Source organism: Hemitrygon akajei, unplaced genomic scaffold (genome assembly GCF_048418815.1).
Source record: "Hemitrygon akajei unplaced genomic scaffold, sHemAka1.3 Scf000047, whole genome shotgun sequence".
Lineage (NCBI taxonomy): Eukaryota > Metazoa > Chordata > Chondrichthyes > Myliobatiformes > Dasyatidae > Hemitrygon > Hemitrygon akajei.
This window is the reverse complement of record NW_027331933.1, coordinates 1,314,252-1,333,941: the sequence shown is the minus strand read 5'-3', so window position 1 is coordinate 1,333,941 and position 19,690 is coordinate 1,314,252. Positions and strand designations below refer to the sequence as shown.

The window sequence follows — 19,690 nt, the reverse complement described above, 5'->3', positions numbered from 1 at the left end:
ACAGGGAAAGAATGGTAGGGTACAGGAACCGTGGTGGACAAATTCTGTTGAGAAACTAGTCAAGAAGAAAAGAAAAGCGGACGAAAGGTTCAAAAACTTGGTAAAGATGGAGATCCAGAAGATTATAAGGCTAGCAGGCAAGAGCTGAAGAATGAAATTAGGAGAGCCAAAAGGGGCCATGAAAAGGCATTCAGGGCAGGATTAAGGCATTAATAAAGTATGTGAAGAGCAAAACCATAAGACATGAGAGAATAGGAACAATCATGTATGACAATGGAAAAAAATGAGTCTGGAACCGAAGGAGATAGCAGAGGTACTTAATGAATACTTTCCTTCAGTATTCACTGCAGAAAAGGATCTTGGCGATTGTAAGGATGACTTGCAGCTGACTGAAAAGCTTGAGCATATAGCTATTAAGAAAGAGGATGTGCTGGAGCTTTTGGAAAACATCAAGTTGGATAAGTAACCGGGACCGGACGAGATGTACCAAGGCTATTGTGGGAGGCGAGGAAGGAGATTGCTGGGCCTCAGGCGATTATCTTTGCATTATCAGTGCGGACGGGAGAGGTTCCCTGGAATGGGAGGGTTGCGGATGTCGTTCCCTTATTCAAGAAAGGGAGTAGAGATAGCTCAGGAAAGTATAAACCAGTGAAATTTACCTCATTGGTTGGTAAGTTGATGGAAGACATCCTGAGGGGCAGAATTTATGAACAATTGGAGGAGCATAACATGATTCGGAATAGTCAACAGTGCTTTCTCAAAGGCTACCTGCATAATTGAATTGTTTGACGATATGTCTAAACGCATTGATGAAGGTAGAGCAATAGGTTTAGTGTGTATGGATTTCAACAAGGCACTTAATAAGGTAACCCATGCAAGGCTTATTGAGAAAGTAAGCAGGCATGAGATCCAAGGGGATATTGCTTTGTAGATCCAAAAATTGGCTTGCCTACAGAAGGCAAAATGTGGTTGTAGGCGGGACATATTCTGCATCGAGGTCGGTGACCAGTGGTGTGTCTCAAGGATCTGTTTTGGGACCCTTTCTCTTCGTGATTTTTATAAACGACCTTATTGAGGAAGTGGAGGGATGAGTCAGTAAATTTGCTGATGGGCCAGTAAATTGCTGTGTATAATCTGTTGGGGTTTTGTGGATATTGTGGAGGGATGTCGGACGTTACAGCGGGACATCGATAGGATGCAAATCTGCGCTGAGAGGTGCCAAATACAGTTCAACCCAAATAAGTGTGAGGTGGTTCATTTTGGTAGGACAAATATGATGGCAGAATACCGAATTAATGTTAAGACCCTTGACAGTGTGGAGGATCAGAGTGATCTCGGTGTCCGAGTCCATAAAACACCTAAAGCTGCTACACATCTGTTCAGAGCTTGACTCTGTGGTTGAGCAGACATTTGGTGCATTGGCCTTCAACAACCGTGGGTTTGAATTTCGGAGCCGAGAGGTAACGTTGCAGCTATATAGGACAGTGGTCAAACCCCACTTGGAGTACTGTGCTCATTTCTGTTCACCTCACTGCAGGAAGGACGTGGAGATCATAGAAAGGGTGCAGGGGAGACTTACAAGGATGTTGTTTGGATTGGGGAGCATGCCTAATGGGAATTTATTGGGTGAACTCGGCCTTTTCTCCTTGGAGCACCGGAGGATGAGAGGTGACCTGATAGAGGTGTATGTGATGATGAGAGGCATTGATCGCGTGGATATTCAGAAGCTTTTTTGCCAGGGCTGAAATGGCTAACTGTCACGGTCCGGTCAGTGAAGATCACATTCCGCTTCACAGTCCGGTCCCTGGATTCCGTATTCCGGCTATTCTTTTTCTCCCTTGTTCCGTAGGGCGCCTTTCGGGCTGGCAGCATAAATTGCTGTGTGGTCCAGTGATTCCTTGCTGGACCGTCCTCGTCAGTAACCGCGTCAGAATTCCTGTCAAGTTAACCCGCCGGAGTGAGACAGGAGCCGCTGTCTGTGGTAACTGGGCGGCGTCAGCGGCTTGTAGTTACTTGCATCATCTTTTTGTTTTAAGTTAAAGAAAAGTCTATCTTTTTGTGGTTTTGTCTTTCCGTGTTCTCTCCTCCGCTGGGTAGGTCCGGCCGTTTTCCACTACCCTGAGTGTTGCGTGTCCTGTGTCTAATAAGAGTCTCTGCTCTATGTCCTGTGTCCAAGGAGGAGCCCCGGATCAGTGTTCCGTGCCCTGTGTCTAAGAGGATTCCCGCTCTATGTCCAAGGCGAAGCATCGGCTCAGTGTTCTGCGCCATGTGTCTCAGTCACGTCTAAGCCTAGTCCAAGTCAAAAGTCAAGGTCCAAGTCCAAGTCGAGAATCAAGTTCCAAGCCGCAGTCGAGAGTCAAGTTCCAAGTCGAAGACGAGAGTCAAGTTCCAAGTCCAATTGGACAGCCAAGTCCGAGTCTAGTCCGAGTCAAGTCCAAGCCAAGACCGAGTCAAGCCCAAGCCAAGACCGAGTCAAGATGTGGCAGGCTGAAACTATGAGTCTGCCGCCCTGAGTCCCGAGTTACGACCTGAGTTCCCTGTCAACATTTAGTCCCAAGTCCAAGTCCATGTTTCCAGTTTGTCACTCTTCGTGTACCTTCGTGCTATCATTTTGTCCACGCTTCTTGGCTTCACTAGCATTCTTAATAAATATAGTTTAGTTCCCAGTATTTCAGTGTCTGTGTCTTCTATTTGGGTTCGTTTCCATCGGCCCCGTATGACACGAACAAGAGAGTTTTAATGTGCTGGGAAGTAGATTGAGAGGAGTAGTCAGGGGTAATGTTTTTACGCAGAGAGTGGTGAGTGTATGGAATGGGCTGCCGGCGACGGTGGTGGAAGCGGATAATATAGGGCCTTTGAAGAGACTCGTGGATAGAGGCATAGAGCTTAGACAAATAGAGGTCTAAGGGTAACCCTCAGTAATTTCTAAAGGAAGTAGAGATTCGGCACAGAACTGTTGGCCTGAGATATCACAGAGTCCTGGGATATCACAGTTTTAGATCCAAGTACAATGGACCCGGGGATCAAGCTGCGCAGATATATGTGGTATTGAGTGAGTATCTATTTTCTAAGCTCAGATGTTTATATCTGGGGTTCCTTTGGGAGCAATGACTGCTATATTGAGGAGAGGATGAGTTTCCATTTCATCTATCACAGAAAGAGTATGTGAGTAAATGGGCTGTTCCGTGTTCACAACAGCAGAAATAGATCTGTGAGTTTGGTGTTCAAACTGTGTGTGGAAATCCACCCTCACTGTCATCTGTCTCTCGTCGGTGGAAAACAGGCAGAAACTTAAGATGCTGGAAGTCTTCACTAAAAACATGAAATAGTTGAAGCTATTCTGACGTACCGTTGTGAACCGAAATCGCTAACTTTGTTCCTCTGGAAATGGATCTGTGCACAAGCGCTTGTTTTGTGATACACACTGGAACAGTAAAGAAGACACAGTTTTCCCCTGTGAATTTTCCTGGTACCACTTAACCTGTTGTTCCGGGAAATGTGTTCAGTACAACTGTTGCTCACATGGTTCACAAGAATAATCTCCGGAATGAGAGGGTTTATGTCTGACAAACATTTGATGACTCTGGGCCTGTACCCTATGGATTTCAGAAGTATAGAGGTGGACGGAATCTTATTTAAACCCACAGAATACTGAACAGCATGGTGACAGTGGACATGGAGAGGATGTTTGCATCAGACGGAGAGTTTATGATCTGAGAGGACAGCCTCAGAGTCAAGAAGTTTCCCTTTAAACCTGAGATGAGAGTAACGTCGTCAGCCAAAGAGTGGTCGACATGTGGAGTTTGTTGCAACAGATGGTGGTTGAGGCTGTCATTTGCTATATTGGTGGCAATATATTATTGATCACTAGAGTAGGAATCATGTTTTGTTAGCCAGAACTACTAGACGATTAATCCAATACAGCACGAGGCATGGTTAAAAGCAGCCTTTCCGATTTTAGATTCATCATTTCAAAATGGCTGCCGTGTTAACCTTTGTCACAATGTAACTCATAGCTTGTGATGTTGAGTTTGTTATTTCCTTTTTCAGTTACCTTTGTTGAGCCACTTCCTCCATTTCCTTTGGAACAAACCAGTATAACTGCAAAATCTGTTGCCCAACTTCATCACTTTTTGTTCACTTCCTCCCAGCGTAGAGACAGTAACCTCGGGAGCAAATGCAACAGTATGATAGTGGGAGGAAAGGATGCTGTGAGCATTGACTGTATGGAATGAACTGAGAATATAGAGATATTGAAAATCTGCAGCATAATACACAGGTCCTTCGACCAAACGTGCTGTCCGAAACATGTACTCCAAGATCCATGTACGTATCAAAAAACACTTAAAAGACCCTACCCTATCCGCCTCCACCACCGTCGCCGGTAGCCCTATCCACGTAAACAACACTGTCTGCGTAAAAGAAAAAAACCCATACACCTGACATCGCCTCGGTACCTACTTCCAAGGACCTTAAAACTGTGCCCTCTCGTGCTAGCCATTTCGGCCCTGAGAAAAAGCCTCACACGATCAATTCCTCTCAACATGTTATACACGTCTATCAGGTCACCTCTCATCCTCCATCTCTCCAAGGAGAAAAGGCCAAGCTCACTCAACCTATTCTCAGAAAGCATGCTCCTCAGTCCAGGAAACATCCTTGTAAATCTCCTCTGCACACTTTCTATAGTTTCCACATTCTTCGGGTAGTGAGATAAACGAACTGAGCACAGTGCTCCAAGTTGTGTCTGACCAAGGTCGTATATAGCTGTAACATTCCCTCTCGGTTCTTGAACTCAGTCCCAGGGTTGATGAAGGCCAATGCACCGTATGCATTCTGAACCTCACAGTTAACCTACTTTGTGTGTCCTATGGACTCGGACCCCAAGATCACTCAGATCCTCCACACTGTAAAGAGTGTGACAACTAATACTATATTCAACTATCATTGTGAGGTGGTTTACTTTGGAAGGGCAAAGAGATCATGGCTGATCATCTACTATCAATACCCGGTTCCTGCCTTGTCCTCATATCCCTTGATTCCCTTATCCATAAGATACCTATCTAGCTCCTTCTTGAAAGCATCCAGAGAATTGGCCTCCATTACCTTCCGAGGCAGTGCATTCCACACCCCCACAACTCTCTGGGAGAAGAAGTTTTTCCTTAACTCTGTCCTAAATGACCTATCCCTTATTCTCAAACCATGCCGTCTGGTACTGGACTCTCCCAGCATCTGGAACATATTTCCTGCCTCTATCTTGTCCAATCCCTTAATAATCTTATATGTTTCAATCAGATCCTCTCTCAGTCTCCTTAATTCCAGCGTGTACAAGCCCAGTCTCTCTAACCTCTCTGCGTAAGACAGTCCAGACATCCTAGGAATTAACCTCGTGAATCTACGCTGCACTTCCTCTACAGCCAGGACGCCCTTCCTTAACCCTGGAGACCAAAACTGTACACAATACTCGAGGTGTGGTCTAACCAGGGCTCTGTACAAATGCAAGAAAATTTCCTTGCTCTTGTACTCAATTCCCTTTGTAATAAAGGCCAACATTCCATTAGCCTTCTTCACTGCCTGCTGCACTTGCTCATTCACCTTCAGTGACTGATGAACAAGGACTCCTACATCTCTTTGTATTTCTCCCTTATCTAACTCTACACCGTTCAGATAATAATCTGCCTTCCTGTTCTTACTCCCAAAGTGGATAACCTCACACTTATTCACATTAAACGTCATCTGCCAAGTATCCGCCCACTCACCCAGCCTTTCCAAATCACCCTGAATTCTCCTAACATCCTCATTACATGTCACACTGCCACCCAACTTAGTATCATCAGCAAATTTGCTTATGTTATTCTCAATGCCTTCATCTAAATAGTTGACGTAAATCGCAAACAGCTGTGGTCCCAATACCGAGACCTGTGGCACCCCATTAGTCACCACCTGCCATTCCGAGAAACACCCATTCACCGCTACCCTTTGCTTTCTATCTGCCAAACAGTTTTCTATCCATGTCAATGTCTTCCCCCCAATGCCATGAGCTTTGATTTTACCCTCCAATCTCCTATGTGGGACCTTATCAAATGCCTTCTGAAAATGGAGGTACACTACATCCACTAGATCTCCCCCGTCTAACTTGGTGGTTACATCCTCAAAAAACTCCAACAGATTAGTCAAGCATGATTTACCCTTGGTAAATCCATGCTGGCTCGGCCCAATCCTATCACTGCTATCTAGATATGCCACTATTTCATCCTTAATAATGGACTCTAGCGTTTTCCCAGCACCGATGTCAGGCTGACAGGTCGATAGTTCTCTGTTTTCTCCCTCCCTCCTTTCTTAAAAAGTGGGATAACATTAGCTATTCTCCAATCCTCTGGAACTGATCCTGAATGTAAGGAACATTGGAAAATGATTGCCAATGCATCTGCAATTTCCAGGGCCACCTCCTTTAGTACCCAAGGATGCAGATCATCTGGACCTGGGGATTTGTCAACCTTCAGTCCCATCAGTCTACTCATCACCGTTTCCTTCCTAATGTCAATCTGTTTCATTTCCTCTGTTACCCTATGTCCTTGGCCCATCCATACATCTGGGAGATTGCTTGTGTCTTCCTTAGTGAAGACAGATCTAAAGTACTTATTAAACACAGACAGCGGGTCCAGTCTCACTCCGGTGAGTTAACTTGACTGGGATTCTGACGCGGTTACTGACGAGGACGGCCCAGCAAGGAATCACTGGACCACACAGCAATTTAAGTTGCGAGCCGGAAAAGAGAGTTGTTTGGGTTCGGCAGCGTGTCTTATGGGAATTTGTTAAGTGAATTCGTTCTTTTCTCCTTTGAGCACCGGAGGATGAGAGGTGACCTGATAGAGGTGTAAATGATGATGAGAAGCATTGATCATGTGGATAGTCAGAGTCTTTTTCCCAAGGCTGAAATAGCTAGCCAAATCTGACGGTCCGGTCCGTGAAGACCGCATTTCGCTTCACAGTCCGGTCCGTGGATTCCGTATTGCGTCTATTCCTTTTCTCCCTTGTTCCGTTCGGCGCCTTAATTGAGGCACCCGATTCTCTTTTCGGGCTGGCAACTTAAATTGCTGTATGTTCCAGTGATTCCTTGCTGGGTCGTCGTCGTCAGTAACCTCTTCTGAATTCCCGTCAAGTTAACCCACCGGAGTGAGACTGGAGCCGCTGTCTGTGTTTCCTGGGCCACGTCGAGGGATTGCGGTTATATGGAGCCTTTTCGTGTCAAGTTAAAGAACAGTCTATCGTTGTGTGGTTTTCTTCCCCATGTTCTCTCCTCCGCTGGGTAGGTCCGGCCGTTTGCCGCTACCCTGAGTGGGAAACGGTCACAGTGTTTTGTGCCCTGTGTCTAAGAATAGTCGCGGCCCTATGTCCTATGTCCAAGGAGGAGCCCCGGATCTTACATGTCCTTTGTCGAAGTCAAGTCTAAGCCTAGTCCAAGTGAAGAGTCAAGTTCCAAGTCCAAGTCCAGAGCCAAGATTCAAGTCCAAGTCGAGAGCTCAGTTCCAAGCCAATGCGATAGCTAAGTCCAAGTCTAGTCCGAGTCAACTCCGAGTCAGGTCCAGGCCATATCCGAGCCAAGTCCCTGCCAGGACGTGAGTAGCGAGTCATGATCTAAGTTCCCTGTCAAGTTCTGGTCCCAACTCCAAGTCCAGGTTTCCGGTTTGTCAGTCTTCGTCTACCATCGTGTTATCATTTTGTCCTAGCTGATTGGCATTCCCAGCATTCTTACAAAACATAGTTTAGTTCCTAGTGTTTCAGTGCTTGTGTCTTGCATTTGGGTCCGCTTCCATCGCCCCCGTATGTCACTAACATGAGAGGGCACCGTTTTAAGTTGCAGGGAAGTAGGTACAGAGGAGATGTCAGGGGTAATACGTTTACTCAGAGAGTGGTGAGTACATGGAATGGGCTGCCGGTGACAGTGTTGGAGGAGGAAACGATAGGCATTTTGAAGAGATTCTTGAATAGGGACATAGACCTCAGAAAAATAGAGAGCTACTGGTCACTCTAAGTAATTTCTGAAGGAAGTAAGAGTCTAAAGGACAGCCTCAGAATCAAGAAGTTTCCCTTTAAACCTGAGATGAGAGGAACTTCGTCAGCCAAAGAGTGGTGGAACTGTGGAGTTTGTTGTCACGATGGTGGTTGAGGCTGTCATTTGGTATATTTATGACAATATATTATTGATCACTAGCGTAGGAATCATGTTTTGTTAGCCAGAACTACTGTACGATTAATTCAATACAGCACGAGGCATGGTTAAACGCAGCCTTTACAATTTTAGATTCATCATTTCAAAATGGCTGTCGTGTTAACCGTTGTTACAATGTAACTCATAGCATGTGATGTTGTGTTTGTTATTTCCTTTTTCAGTTACCGTTGTTGAGCCACTTCCCCCGTTTCCATGGTAACAAACCACTAGAACTGTAAGAGGTGTTGCACAATTTCATCGCTCTGTGTTCACTTCCTCTCAGCGTAGAGACAGTAACCTCGGGAGCAAATGCAACAGAATGATAGTGGGAGGAAAGGATGCTGTGAGCATTGGCTGTATGGAATGAGCTGTGAATATAGTAATATAGAAAATCTGCAGCATAATACACAGGCAATTCGGCCAAAAGTGCTGTCCGAACCAATTACTTACTTTATTAATTTCCTGGGGTTACTCGTAGCCCTCTATTTTTTCTAAGCTACATGTAGATATGTTCCTTCTACCTTAGGCCACAAACTTATCAATCACTCGTACTGGCGACCACTCTGGAAGTCCAAGACGCTGACTTCTACAATGAAAGGATCCGTATGCTCCACGACCGCTGGACTAAGTGTTTACATGTAGGATGGGACTATGTTGAAAAGTAAATTTGCTAGGATTTCTAAAAATGACTTCTTCTACTTTAGGCCACGAACATATCAATTACCTCTCTTACGTACCCAAGTTTCTCTTAATAGACCCTACCATATCCGTCTCCACCACCGTTGCCGGCAGCCCATTGAACGTACACTCCACTGTCTGCGTAAAAGAAAACCTTACCCTTGACATCGCCTCTGTACCTACTTCCAAGCACCTTAAAACTGTGCCCTCTCGTATCAGCCATTTCAGCCCTGAAAACAGCCTCTGCCTATCCACAGGATCATTGCCTCTCATCATCTTATATACCTCTATCAGGTCACCTCTTATCCTCTATTGCTCCAAGGAGAAACGGCCAAGTTAACTCAACCTGTTCTCAGAAGGCATGCTCCCCAATCCAGGAAACATCCTTCTAAATCTCTTCTGCACACTTTCTATGGCTTCCACATCCTTCGAATAGTGAAGTAACCTGAAATGAGCACAGTACTCCAAGTGGGGTCTGACCAGGGTCCTATATAGCTGTAACATTACCTCACGGCTCTTAAACTCAGTCTCGCGGTCAATGAAGGCCAATGCACCGCATGCCTTCTGAACCACAGTTAGCATACGCAGCAGCTTTGAGTGTCCAATAGACTCGGGCTCCAAGATCACACATATCCTCCACACTGCCAAGAGTCTGACAATTAATACTATATTCTACTACCATAGACCACCTAGCAAAATGAACCACCTCAGACTCATCTGGGTTGAACTCCATCTGCCAATTCTCAGCCCAGTTTTTCACCCAGTCGATGTTCCGCTGTAAACCCGACAGCCCTCCACACTATCCACAATACCCCCATCCTAGGGGCCGTCAGCAAATTTACTAACCTATTCCTCCACTTCGTCATCCAGGTCATTTCTGAAAATTGCGAGGAGAAGTGTTGCAATAACAGATCCCTGAGGCACTCCACTGGTGACAGACATCCACTTTGCCTTCCGTGGACAAGCCAATTCTGGATCCAGAAAGCAAGGTCTCATTGGGTCCAATGCCTCCTCACTTGCTCAATAAGCCTTGCATGGGGTACCTTATCAACTGTCTTGCTGAAATCCATACACACGACATCTTCTGCTCTACTTTCATCAATGTGCTCAGTCACATCCCCAATAAAATCATTCAGGCTCATAAGGCACGACCTGCCTTTGACAAAGCCATGCCGACTATTCCTAATCATATCTTGCCTCTCCAGATGTTCATAACTCCTGCTTCTCAGGATCTTCTCGATCAAATTCCCAACCACTGAAGTAAGTCTCATTGGTGTATAATTTCATGGGCTATCTCTACTCACTTTCTTGAATAAGGTAAAAACATCCGCAACCCTCCAATCAGTTAATATCTGCGCATTTATTAAAAATAATAATAATTAAAAAAATAATAAAATAAACTGCTCTTGCAGGAAATTTAAAGTATAAAAGAGAGAATGCTGGAGACATTCAGCAGATCGGTGACATCTCGGACAGTCCCAGTTCTGAAGCTGGGTCTCCCACCATTTCTCCTTTCACAGATGTAGTCTGATGTACTGACTTCTCAGCATTTCCTATTTTATAATTTTACATTGTGTTTCTGATACCCTGAGGGAAATATTGCAGTCAACTATGCTGGGCATGACCCCACACTGCAAGAAGTCAGTGATCAAAGACAGATACTGGAGAGAAGCTGGTGTGTCCGTATGCTCTCACAATCGACAGCCTGATAAACCAGTCTGAGCAACAGTGCAGGCAGAAGATTCTTAGTTTCCCGTCCCACCTTAGTTTGTGAATCGAAAATGGTAAATCTCCGCAAACAAATTTTCTGTGTGTCACTTATAATATAGATGGAGTCTCTGAGAATACAGAACTAGCAGTGTACGCGCTTCAATCCAGGTTGTTAATTTTACAGCTGGGACTGGAATTTATTCTGTCTGTAGTGAGGATCGCCATCTGCTCCACCCAGTGGGTCAACACACCTGTCAAGTATTCTGGAGACTTTTGAAGAGGTCACTGTGGAGATAGATGAAGTAGGACAGTGATTTCGTCCACAATAATGATTAAACACACACACACACACACACCACACAGACACACACACACACACACACACACACACACACACACACACACACACACACACACACACACACACACACACACACACACACACACACACACACACACAATACATATGATAGCTTAATACATTGACTGTATGTCCACGAAATGACGCTAGGCAGAGAAGTGTCTGGACATAGAACATAGACCATAGAACGTATAGTACAGCACATGACAGGCCCTTCGGCACACAATGTTGTGCTGACCCTCAAACCCTGCCTCCCATATAACTCCCACACCTTAAATTCCTCCATATACCTGTCTAGTAGTCTCTTAAACTTCACTATTGTATCTGCCTCCACCTCTGACTCTGGCAGTGCATTCCACGCACCAACCACTCTCTGAGTGAAAAACCTTCCTCTAATATCCCCCTTGAACATCCCTCCACTTACTTTAAAGCCATGCAGTGACTGAAAGGAACTGTTAAACTAGTGGTGATGGAGGTTGCATAGGGTGAGTTAGATATATATATCCTTGATGGGGGTTCGGCGGGTGCCGGTGATGTGTTGGGAAGTTTCACTACCCATTGTCCAGCCTTCCTGACCGCCACAGTCTCCTGGGAAATGGAATTGTGTAGGACACACGATGTAATTCATCCTCTTACAGAAACAGGGCTTTCACCCAATCTAGTCTGTGCCATTCTCTGCTCAGTCCCATCCACGTGCACCCAGACCACAGCCCTCAATACCTCCTTTATCCGTGAACCCGTAGAAAATTCTCTTAAATTTTGCAATTGAACCTGAATCTGCATTCGTGCCAGCCTCTGAGTGAAGCAGTTCCTCTTCAGATTCCCCGTAAATATTTCACTTTTTGCCCTAAACACATGACCTCACCCAAACTGAGTGGCAAAACCTTACATGAATTCACCCTATTTATACCATCATTGTTTGTATACCTCTAGCAGGGGTATCCTTTGTAAACCTCTGGCAGGGTTTCGCATTCTGGGGGCCACGGACACCACGGTTAATGGTAGGGGTCCGTGGCATAAAAAAAGTTTGGGAACCTCTGCTAGCATCACAATCTCTTGTGCTTCACGGAATCAATTTCTAACTTTTTCAATCTCCCCCTGTTACCCAGTTCTTTAAATACCAGCAACATCCGTTTCTGCCAGGGCTCCTGCAGTCTCTACACTAGCCTGCCAAGAGCTATTTAGTGTAAGCTGTTCCATCTCTGACACATCCGTGCCCTTTCCGGATCTCTCCATCTCTAGAGACAGGTTGTCAACCAACATCTTTTATAAACTTACTGATTCCCATGATAATCTCGACCATACCTCTTCCCAGCCTATCACCTGTAAAATGCTCTACCCTTTTCTCAGTTTCATTGCTCTCCCTGCAACTGTTCCCAGATGCTGTCCTCCCTCCGTTATTGATGCTGTCCTCACTCACATTTACCGTACTCCGTGCTCACCCCATCTTCCTACCACTCTAATAGTGATAGAGTTCCTCTTGTCCTTACCTACCACCCCTTCAGCCTCTGCAACTTCCACCATCTCCAAAGAGATCTTACAACTAAACATATTTTATCTTCCTCGCCCACCCCACCCTCTTCTTTCAACAGGGATCACTCCCTCCACAATGGCCTTGTTCATTCATCCCTCCTCACTAATCTCCCTCCAGCCACTCAACCCTGCAAGTGGCCTAAGTGCTACACCTACCCGTACACCTCCTCCCTCACCTCCATTCAGACGCAAAACAGTCCTTCCAGGTGAGGCAACACTTCACCTGCGAATCTACTGGTGTCATCTATTTTGTCGTGAGCTCCCCATGCGGCCTCGTTTACATTGGTGAGACCCGCCATAAATTAGGAGACCATTTTGTCCAGCATTTCTGTATCATCTACCACAAGGGAGACTTTGCAGTGGCCAAACATTTTAATTCTGATTCCCATTCCGACGTCGCGATCAATGGCCTCCTCTTGTGACAAGATGAGACCGCCCTCAGGGTGGCGGAACAACATCTTATATTCCATCTGGCTACCCTCCAACCTGATTGTATGAATATTGAATTCTCCTTCCAGTAAACAAATCCCACCCCTCCCCTCCATACTGAACTTTCATTTCTCCCTGGGTCCCCTCATTCCCTTTCTCCTATTGACAACGCTCCGATTCTTTCCTCTCCAGCCCTTGAACAGACCATCACTTGACTTCACCTGTCACCTTCCAGCTCCCCTCTTTATCCCCACCCCCGACCTTTGAATTCAGATCATTTCCCCCTCCTCCTTAGGAATAAAAAGGCTCGTGGTCCAAAATGTGGACTGTTTACTCCTTTCCATAGCCACTGCTTGCTGCGCTGAATTCCTCCAGAATTTTGTGTGTGTTGCTTTGGATTTCCAGCGTTTGCAAGGTTTCTCGTGTTTAAGTCTGGTAATAACCGTAACAATTATTTGTGCTTTGTTGAAATTGTACCTGAAATATGGCGTAAAATCCCGCTCCCCATACTAACACGGGTTATACAGACCAAAGAACAAACTGCCGGAGGAACTTAGTGGGTCGGGCAGCATCTGTGGAGGGGAATGGACCGTCACATTTCGGGCCGAGACCCTTCCTCTGGACTGAGAGTGGACGGGAAATAGTCAGCGGAAAGAGGTGAGGGGTGGGGATGGGGCAAGAGCTGGGGAGAGAGAGGCGGATCCAGGTGAGAAGGGAGGTGGTACGATGGAAATAGTGAGAGGGGTGGGAGGTGAGTGGTTGGGGCAACACGGGGCTGCAGAAGATATTTAATTCCACGGAGGATTACAAGAAGTTAGAGAGTGTTTGTTTTAGAGATTCACCAGACTGATCCCTGGAGGACGATGAAGATCAGTGATCGTCCTCACATAAAACAGAGGCCGGCAGATGTGTGGAGACCGAAGGGATTAAGGAAATGAGGATCGGGCAGAAACATGTGGCTGAGATGGGAGAGCAGCCGCCATCTTGTTGATGGTTTAAGGGGCTGAATGGCCTCCTCCTGTTTCTCACTTTATGTTTCAGTGTTCCTGTCCAGTGAGGCTCCGGAAGAATGTGAATAGAAATTTGTGTTTATAAACGTAGAAGTGATTTCAATGAAACCTGCACGATTCTTCTTCGGGTGGGAATTCAGAGTCGGACCGGGATGAGAATTGATCCAGTAACTCTGAGAACCGGGTGGTGGAGCAATGGGGACGGGGAAGATGCAGAGGGAGAGATTAAAAGTGTAGCTGGGCTAAATATGAAATAATATGTAAGATGTGGCTGGTAGGTCGGGCAGTGTGTGAGGGGCGAGGAGCAGAGTCACCGGCTCAGGTGGGAAACCCTCCACCCGTCACGTGATCCAGGTTCTCGTTCCCATTTCAAACGCAGATCTGCAGCATCTGAGGTTTTCGCTTCCGTGGCCCCGCCCCCGCTCTCACAGTCTCCGGAAGGGCGATGGTTTTCATTCCGTTCTCTGTAGAACCGGGTCGTCGGCTGGGAGCCGGAGGACCGATCGCTGTCTGCGGGAACAATTGATCAAGTTCTCATCGGTGAGTATTGATAACCGGTCACTAGGGGTGGACGCGACCGACATTTTTCCATCGGTGAGTACTGAAGCCGATCCCGGGGGAAGGGGGGCACCTGATGATGGGCAGGGAATCCCGTTAACATCCTTGAACCGGTGGTCTCGTCCCGCTTCCTGGATACAACCTGTCGTGGTCGATCCGGGTTATGGGACCTTCACACCGAACCGCCTGAGATGAGCCGCCGCTCAGCCCCTGGTGATCTGGTCCCAGGAGCGGGATGAGGTGGTGATGCCGAGACTTAACCCATCCACTAAGATGTACCTGAGGAACTTTACCTCCATCACCCGGCCCGGTATCGGATCCAAAGCTCACCTGGATCGACGTCTGGTGTCGATGATTTTTTAAAATATTTCCAGCACATTGGAAGCGGCCGTTCGGCCCATTGTGTTCTTGCCGACAGTGGGTTAAGCAGAGTAATCACACACTCGGGAGACTCCTCCACGTGTATGAGAAGTTCATCTTTCCCCGTTCAGACAGGACAGTGAGATCCAGATCTCTCACGTCCTCTCGGGGGACTGGGTAGCTTATTTCCATCTTCTTTCCATTGCTACGACTTGCCGAAATGCTGACAGGGTTTCCCGATATCTGGCCCTATTATCTGTCTTAAATGAACTAAGTTTTGTTCATTTATCTGGGTTTCTCGGAAATGTGTACACTCCCTCCGGAATTTCCAAAGGCGCAACCCAGGCTGTCTAATATTTCCACACGATTGAAATGGGGAATCTTTATTTTGTTTTCCATGTATAGATGTTGAGTGAAAATCGTGTCTCCGTTATTGTCCACACAGATCAATACACTGCAGCAGTACATTGAGGTAAAACAAATCATTCTGATTACAGAGAAAGTGCAGTGCAGGTAGATATGTGGTGCAAGGTCACATCGATTTAGACTGTGAGGTCAGGAGTCCACTCATCACGCTGTTCGCTTCTAACAGCAGAATGGACACCGTCCTTGAGTCCGGTGGCATGTTTCTGTTCTATTTTAACTTCGCCCCGATGGAGCATTAGAAGTGGGAATGTTCAGGGTTGTGGGGATCTTTCAATATGTTGGCTGTTTTACTGAGGTAGTGGGAAGAATAGACAGAGTCCATGGAGGGGAGTTTGGTTTCTATTACGTACTCAGCTCTATCACTGTTCTTCACCATTTCATTCATTTAAAGGAAGAGCAGTAGCCGTATGAAGGTATGAAGTGTCGGGATGGGATACTTTCTGCGGTGAATTGATAAAGCGTGTCGAGTAGAAAATGACATATACCAAAATTCTTATTGTTTGATCTGGTTTTGTTATATTGGAATCTGTTATCTATTAGTGCGTATTACTATTTCAGGGTCCGTGTATTGTGGGAGGAACATCAGAGATCGCCCTTCATCCCATTCTCCCATCTGGCTCCATCTGCTCATCCCCTGCCCATCTGGTTCAACCTCTGCCCAGCCTCTGTCCCACCATCTCAGTGATATATATATATATATATATCAACCATCTTGTTCAACCTCTGTCCAGCCTCTGTCCCACCAACTCAGTGATATATATCAACCATCTTGATCAACCTCTGTCCAGTCTGTATCACACCACCTCAGTGATATATATCAACCATCTTATCCAATCTCTGTCCAGTCTGTATCCCACCAACTCAGTGATAAATATCAACCATCTTATTCAAACTCTGTCCAACCTGTATCCCATCAGTATATATCAACCATCTTGTTAATCCTCGGTCCAGTCTGTATCCCATCACCGCAATGATATATATCAACCATCTTATCCAATCTCTGTCCAGCTGTATCCCATCACCACAATGATATATATCAACCATCTTGTTTAACCTCTGTCCAGTCTGTATCCCTCCACCTCAATGATATATATGAAACATCTTGTTCAACCTCTGTCCAGCCTGTATCCCACCACCTCAGTGATATACATCAATCATCTTGTTCAACCTCTGTCCAGTCTGTGTCCCACCACCTCAATGATATATATGAAACATCTTGTTCAACCTCTGTCCAGTCTGTATCCCACCACCTCAATGATATATATCAACCATCTTGTTCAATCTCTGTCCAGTCTGTGTCCCACCACCTCAATGATATATATGAAACATCTTGTTCAACCTCTGTCCAGCCTGTATCCCACCACCTCAATGATATATGTCAACCATCTAGTTCAACCTCTGTCCAGTCTGTGTCCCACCACCTCAATGATATATATGAAACATCTTGTTCAACCTCTGTCCAGCCAGTACCCCACCACCTCAATGATATATATCAACCATCTTGTTCAACCTCTGCCCAGACTGTTCCCATTGCTGCAATGATATATTTCAGCAATCTCTCTTTCAAACTTTGTCTTCATTGTGAAGTTTTGCTTTGCATCTTTTCCAGAATTGTTTTTTTGACAGTTAGTACTATCAGAGGTTTAATTGAACACAGCACGTGGCAGGGTAAAAGCAGCCATTTCAATTTTAGTTTCACCGTTACAAAATGGCTACAGTGTTATCCTTTGCCATAATGGAACCCAAAGCATCTGAAGTTGAGTTTGTTATTTAATTTTCTGTTTATTTTCGGTGAGCCAGTTGCTCTGTTTCCAGGGTAACGGTCCGTCAGAGCTGCAGCAAGTGTTGCAGTTTTTATCGCTCTGTGGTCACCGCCTCTCAGTGTAGAGACAGTGGCCTCGGGAGCAAATGTAACAGAATGATAGTGGGAGGAAAGGATGTTGTGAGCATTGACTGTATGGGATGTGTTACACCAGGGTCAGAATGAACTCAGAGCTTACAAATTGGTTGGGGTGGGGGTGGCATTTACAGTTTAGGGTGACAATCAGTTACTATCTGTGCATTAAAATGAAGAAGGAGAAAATGCTACAGTTGCAGGAAACTTAAAGTAAGGAGGAGGAAATACTGGAGACGCTCAGCAGATGGGCAGCATCTTGCACAGTCTCAGTTCTGGAACTGGGTCTTCCACCATTTGTCCTTTCAGAGATGTAGTCTGATGTACTGAGCTCCCGGCACTTTCTACTTTATAATTTTACATTTTGTTCCGGCTACGTAGCAGGAAACATGGCAGCCAGCTGTGCTGGGCAAGATCCCACCCAGCAGGAAGATTGTGATCAAATGTGCTCGGTTTAGCTGCTGGGGTCAGGCTGAATTGTAACTGGAGGTATACGGGCTTCAGTCCAGGTTGGTATTTCGACAGCTGTGATCGGAATTTTCTCAGTCTGCAGTGAAGCTGAAATCCCGGGATGTTGGACATTGGTTATCGGAAAATCACCGTCTAAACTGCCCACTAGGACATCATATCTGTCAGGTATTTTGGAGATTATTTACGAGTTAACTAGGGAGTTAGTTGAATTTGGGCAGTGATGTTGTTCATCTGAACTTTGGTAAAGTCTGTAACAAGATCCCGCATGGCAGCTGATCTGGGAGGTTCGGTCACGTGGGATTCACGGGGAGCTGGCGAGGTGGATTCACACCGGGCTGGACAACTAGACGCAGAGGGAGATGATTGAAGATGTTTTTTTTTTTTTGTTAGATGTTTTTTTTTGCGAATGGAGGCCTGTGACGAGTGGAATGTGTGTGTCAATATCGAGACATCTGTAGTTCATTGTTCATGCTATTGATTTATATGGGGATACGCAAGGCGCGATTAGCAAGTTTGATAGATAGATAGATAGATAGATACTTTATTCATCCCCATGGGGAAATTCAACTTTTTTCCAATGTCCCATACACTTGTTGCAGCAAAAACTAATTACATACAATACTTAACTCAGTAAAAATATGATATGCATCTAAATCACTCTCTCAAAAAGCATTAATAATAGCTTTTAAAAAGAATAGAATTGAATTAAATTGAATTGATTTCTTACATCCTTCACAAACATGAGGAGTAACAATCTTTACGTTACGTCTCGGTATAAATGTCCAAAGTGCAATCAAGGTAATTCTAATAAATTGAACAGTCCATAGAAAATACAGTGCACTTAAATCACCGTGGGTTATTTCATCTGATGGCCTTGTGGAAGAAGCTGTCCCGGAGCCTGTTGGTCCTGGCTTTTTTTGCTACGGTACCGTTTCTCGGATAGTAGCAGCTGGAATAGATTGTAGTTAGGGTGACTCTGGTCCACGATGATCCTCCAGGCCCTTTTTACACGTCTGTCCTTGCAAATGTCCTGAATCATGGGAAGATCACAACGACATATGCGCTGGGCTGTCTGCACCACTCTCTGCAGAATCCTGCCAATGAGGGAGAAAATTTTCCCATACCAGGAGGGGCGGCCTGTTTGTAAGTTTGACTCAACTGCGTCCACGGTTATCTGCTGTTTCATGTTGTCATGAGCAGAGCAGTAGCCGTACGAAGGTGGGAAGTATCCCGATCGGATATATTCCATGGCGCATTGATTAGGTTGTGTAAGGGGCAAAGGCCATGTGCCAAATTTCTTATTTTTTGTTCTAGCTTTTTCGTTTTAGGATACCTTAATGATAAATATCAGCAATCTTTCTTCTGACCTATCTCTGCATTCTAATGTGTTCTAGTGCACCGTTTACCTCATTGAACTTTTCTATGCCATTTGCCCCTACAATTAAAGGAAGGATCCATAGTCCCCAGGTTGGGAACCCCCGCTAGAGAAATAGAAATCTGAGTGTCAGACATCTTGCAGTCAGTCAATCGTTACTGCATCAAAAGAACACAATGAAATCTCCTGTAGTGAGTTTTCAATGCTATATTAGTTCCTGTTACACAACAGGGAAAGTGGCTGGTAATTGTCTTGGGCTACACCGCACTCAATAAAATAATGAACAACTGTGGTCAATGTAACTGTGGAGACAAGTTGAATGTAGGTGGGCATTTTCCCCTGTTGGGTAAGATCATGGATTTAGGGCAAAAAGTGACACATTTAGGACAATCTGAGGGGGAACTACTTCACTCAGAGGGTGGTACGAATCCGGAACCAGCACCCAGCAGAAGTGTGAGATGAAAGTTCGATTGTAGTATTTGAGAGATGTTTGGGTAGTTACATGGATGAGGGAGGTATAGAGCGCTATGGTCTGGGTGCAGGAGGATGGGACCACACCGAACATGGCACGTACTTGATGGGCTAACAGTCCTGTGTCTGTGCTCTAAGGGCTGTGTGAATCTCATTTGAAACTTCTACACATAATCGACATTTATTGCAGGCGGGTTGTATCCAA

The 19,690-nt window shown here is 45.5% G+C and overlaps 2 protein-coding genes across 5 annotated transcripts in view; one reads left to right on the top strand and one right to left on the bottom strand.

Moving 5' to 3' along the window:
- The window catches only part of LOC140720783 (uncharacterized), a 421,256-nt gene that overhangs the window by 96,699 nt on the left and 304,867 nt on the right, over nt 1–19,690 (bottom strand). The gene's annotated exons all lie outside the window — the stretch shown is intronic.
- The window catches only part of LOC140720781 (NACHT, LRR and PYD domains-containing protein 3-like), a 30,383-nt gene continuing 25,082 nt past the window's right edge, over nt 14,390–19,690 (top strand). The window contains exon 1 of one of the 2 annotated variants that reach the window (XM_073035624.1): nt 14,390–14,470. The gene's annotated coding sequence lies outside the window, so the exon portion shown is untranslated. The remainder of the gene's footprint in view (nt 14,471–19,690) is intronic. The other variant, XM_073035623.1, reaches the window with a different exon arrangement.